Here is a 5468-nt window from a genome sequence, read left to right on the forward strand (position 1 = left end):
TACCATCGAAAATACTATTCTAGATGCTTACATGCCATAGTAGAGCCTCTCGAAACGGCCACTAAAGAGGTTTATGGAAGCATTAAAATATTCAAATATTACGCAACGCACTCAAAAAGGGAGGAGGCGTATGGAAACTTGCTTAGAAATAAATCCAATTAAATCTAAACATTTTCATGCAAATAACTATTTGTTACATGTTATGTAGCGACGGGGAGCCTGAAATAGTTAACGTAATATTTGAATGGTCCCTAGTTGGAAAATTAACAAATTTTACTTGTATCATATCTGTGTATTCATAAATTATGTAGAACATACTGAGGAACGAAATATGAATGATTCATATTGTTCGAATTTATCATGATTCATTCATACAGCAATCACCGACAAATAACGTCCGGCATCTGCAGCAGGGTTGCCATAATAAAATCTGTTTTTCTCAGAAAATCTGTAGCGAAATCTGTATCAAACCTTTGCGGACGGTTTCTTTGCGCTCAGTCACCACAGCAAAGCAGTATACTAATATTTACATTTATGCAATAATGTATCAGTTCACACTTTTTCTAAACGAATTTTAATGTCTTTATGAACTCATACATGCACCCGCGGCCGAGTGGTTAGCGTCTCACATTATCATGCCGGGTGTTCAGGTTCGATTCCCGTTCTGGTCGGGGGATTTTTCGTCAAAGAAATTTCTTTCGACTTGCACTGTGGTCACGCGTATTCTAGAGCTTGTCCCTCGGAATACATTCAAGGCGTGTTATTTGGCTTAAGAAATCTCAACTATATATGTTAATAAATGACGCTAGTTGAGACGGCAAAAGTTCCACAGGGAACGTTAACGCCATTCAAGAGAAGATGAATTTATTCACGAACCAAAACGTTGCTACTATGAATAATTTGTGAAGGTACTCAGCATAAACAAGATTGTCATACATGCTTGAGAAAAGGACTAATGGAAAGCTCCATGTATTGCGGCACTGGGTAGATGTAAAGAGCATTGCTCTGTATGTTCAAACAGAAAGATAAAGGGCGAAAAACGCCAAACTAATTATTTTTGTGATACATGCAAAAAATATCACTCGAAGAAGAATCATAGCAAATATTTTTAAACAAAAACATAAAAACATACTAAATAAACACTTATCAGAAGTCTACAAAAAAGGGAATCTTGTACACTTCATAATCTGAAGTGCAACCAGTACGACACAAATGTCGAAATTTAATACGACCACAAACGGCAAAATTTATAAGTTCAATTTTGAAACATAATCTTAGGTTGTGCATGATTGATTGGCATAGTTATTATGAATTTGACTCTGTTGATGGTATTCACGTAAAAATTCGCATTTACTATGCTTCAGTAGGAAAAAAATAAACAGTGTTATTTCTTTCTTGTAAAACTACTTAATGACGCAGACTTTTGCATATTTTCGTCTTAGATTGAACATGAGAAAGCAGTACTATACGCTACATATGAATGCCAGAATGACTTTGATTCAGACTGATTCGAATGCTATATGAATAAAATTGGTGAGTTGGGAAAAAATATTATTAGGGTTAAGCCATAATCAATATTGGATCGTTGTTTTCAAAAATCTGTAAATCTGTATGAAAACCCGAAAAATCTATAATCTGTATCTGCAGATTCTTAGTTTCAAAAAGTCTGAAAGGGTTGTAAAAATACAGATTATTCTGTAGATATGGTAACCCTAATCTGCAGCAAATTTGCATCCCAGGGTTGCAAAAAAAAAAATGGAGTGTGTTTGAATTCTCAGAGCTATACGGAAAAAGATTTTTCAGATTAATTTAAAAAACCACTACATCTAAAGTTAATTTTTAGCACATGTTATGACATCCTGATTTATTACATTACAGAAAAAATTAAACGGGTTCCAAATATGGAACGCGTCAATATCTCGAAAAGTAAGCAGCGCATTCTACCGGCGATGGTTGGAAGTTCCTCTGGTGAAATAACCACGCCTGACGATGTCTGGTGATGTTCCGATACTTTTTTTGGTTGTTATCAACGAAAACGTGATTTGTGATGATTTGTTTTTTTCTATGATTTTTCATTATAAAAATTTCGGGTCGAAAAAGTTTCGAAAGTTCATGTTGTTCGGTATCGTTGGAAATATCAAAGTGAGTACTTTCGGAACATAGACTTGGATTTGATGTTAACTTATTTGAAAATGATGTTAAACTCATTTAAAAAAAAAAAGAAAAAATGGCTGGCAATTCTTACGCAAAGAAACGGAAAACTTATGCTGACTTATGCTTATATGACATGGAAAATGCACTAAAAATGTGTGAGAATAATAATGGTGGTTTTACAATAGCTGCAAGAACTTTCAACGTGCCTAAAACCACTCTGTATAGATTACATGTGTGAAATTTTGAAAGTGAGGTTTTTACAAAAATAAAAATTTTGGGGAAACTATTAAAGATAGGCGGTCGTCGTTTTAGGGGGTAGAACTGTGGACTTTTATCTACAGATCAGGGGTTTGTACGGGTTGCTAACTTATTTTTTTTCTCTATTATAGTGACTTTCAACACATTTCGGCTGGTTCGTCACTTTTACTTCCATTTTTGGAAGAATGTCGGGAGTGAGAATTTAACTCGTGATCTCTGCGTGAGAGGTATGGATGTTACCACTACGCCAGATCGGCTCCCGGTTGCTAACTTAATTACGAGCTGAGTAATAGTCAAAATAAAGATCGAGTTCCATATTTGGGTACGCTCCCCTAATATCTTAGATTGAGGAAAAAGTAATCCATTATTTTTGGGTGAAATTCAAAACTATATTTAATATGCTTCGGATTGTCCGATTTTGGTCAAATACACACCGTTTTGTTAGAAAATGTGTTGCCATTTTAAAGGTAGGTTCATAATGTCTCTATCATAGAGGTCTTGGTTATTATTAGCGGAAAACCACAAAAAAACACCTCTTCTGTTCTGAACGTTTCTAGTCAATCGCTAGCCTCAAACGGTCCATTTGTTGACAGTAGATATCATAATATAGTGCATTGCACTGAAAAAATCTTTCAAAAAATAATTTAAAAACAAAATTTAAAAAAAATATAAAAAAGAAAAAAAAACTTTGAAAATAAATTAAATTGCACGTATTCTATTGTTGCAGTATTGGCACCATAAACATCAATCACAATTTCAACGGCCTGGCTTTCATTTTCGCATTTATAAAATAAAAAGTGTAAAATGTACCGAATTTTCTATTTGTTGACCTCCATTGTTAACACCCTGTCACTCACAACTGAATGGAACAAACAAAATACAACAATAGATTTTTTTTAGTTTGAAATGCCACCTTTACAACGAGCCTGAACTTGAAATTGTATGATCAATATTACGCGAGATACTGATCACTCAAACCAGCCAACGAGAAAATAATGGATAACTTTTTCCCTTATATAATATATGCTAAAGCCAATATGATCCGATATGAGCGAGCGAAACAGGAGACACATTGAAATGAAAACATATGAAAGTTTACAAATACAAGGCCCAGACAGAGAACGATATCAATTCTCGTTTATGTTCATTTTCTTTTTCCTATTAAAAAAAACATTTTCCAACTTAATTTTATGATGAGGTGTAATATTATCACGCTTCTATACAACAGCACTAATAGCTATATAGATAGCGTGATAGTGTGAAACAGCTTTGCATTCCAGCCGGCCTTGGTCCGATTCTCATTGGCTTCGCACGGATTTTTTTCGGCACTATCCCAAATGAAATGAAAAAAAGGAAAAACAAAAAGAGAAGTTTGCTCCTAGACACACAAACTTTTTTTAAACTTTTAAAACAACTCATTATTCGCGCATTTGACCCTCCAGCACACGAAAAAGCATGTTTAATAGAAAATGAGAATTTTTTCAATCACACATAAAACAAATTTTTTTTTATCAATTTCAGTTTTTTTTATTAATAACATAAGTAAGTAAGGGCCGTGGTCTGCTGTTCAACGCAACTTTGTCGCGATGCTCTCACAAGAACGTTGTACGGCACTTACGTCCATTTTCCGGAGTCAGTTGCTTCGTGTCCTTGGCCCTCCAATTGTTTTTGAGCGAGCGAAACAGGAGACACATTGAACACTAGGGCACTGAGTGAGCCAAAAAAATCCTCTATTGGACGGCACTGGGGCAAGTTTGTTGGGTTACGATCTTTCGGCACGAACCGTATCTTTTTCTCCTCAAGATACGCCAGCGTCTTCTTGGCGTAATTGGGAAAACGCCTTGTCCGGCCAGAAGACGTACTTCCCATCCGCGTAATGCTCGTTCAGGAACGGCAGCAGGATTTTATCGAGGCACTCTTCTCGATAGATTTGTTGGTTGATTGCCAGACCTCTCGGCTTAAACCAAGGCTTTGAAATGCTCCGGTCGGAAATGGCGATGTACAACATAACCTTTTTTTCAAACTTGTGCTTGAACTTGTATTTCACTTCAGGCGGTGTGGATGACTTGTCGCTGGAGTAGTAATTATCATTTCCTGGAATATGCGTTTTGGACAGCGGAAAATAGCTTTCGTCGTCCAGAACGAAAGACGTCCCGCGGTATTTTTTGGTCATCCACCGACACTGTGATTTAACCGTCTCAATCTGCTCCTCCGTGTACTCCGGCGACCTCGTCTTCTTCCTGCAGACGATTTCTTCCATCTTGAGGGTCCGATGGATCAATACGTGGGAGCAGCCATATTTCCGACCGGCGTCACGTAGGCTGGTTGCGTCCTTGTTGTCAAACAGCTTCTTTAACGATGTCTTCCTCTGCTTCGTCATTATAGTCACCGGTCGACCACTTCCGACCTTCCACTCTACGTTCAGGGAACCCAGGATACGATATACCGTACTGACAGGTACATTTTCTTCCTTAAAATGTGCCACCGTGAACTTTTGTCCTTGCTGGAAATGCGTTTCGTAGAACCGTACAATGCGTTCGCGAAGCACGTGCTGTTTCGACGCCATCTTTGCTTTGACTAAATTCAAACTAGCAAAACCAAACGCGCCTACTGTTTCTAGGGAGCCCAAAGAGCAATTTTCTTGGAGAAAGAAAATTTTACGCTCTTTATTTGAGTTACTGAAAGGTATTGAAAAAAATCTCATTTTTTATTTAACACCCGTTATTTCTGCCAAAGCTGAAATGTTTTCAGCCAACACTAGTTTGGGTGTACACTTGATTTTTCTTATTTGATTACCTAACGTGCGATTCTGGCGATATTTTTGAAAAAATAAGTGTTTTTGTCAGTGCACAAAAATGTTTGTTTTGATTTCACGGAATAAGAAAAAGTAAACAAAGGCGCGGATTGCGCTAAAGCGTTTCAATACTCTGGCAATGGCTGTCATAAGATGTGTTGAAAGATAATGTTTACTATATGTTTACTATATGTATATATTATTATTCCTAGTAAAAGTTATGATTTCCGTTTTGACTTACCCCGAATTTCAACTTGCCCCG

Source organism: Toxorhynchites rutilus, chromosome 3 (assembly GCF_029784135.1).
Source record: "Toxorhynchites rutilus septentrionalis strain SRP chromosome 3, ASM2978413v1, whole genome shotgun sequence".
NCBI classification, from domain to species: domain Eukaryota; kingdom Metazoa; phylum Arthropoda; class Insecta; order Diptera; family Culicidae; genus Toxorhynchites; species Toxorhynchites rutilus.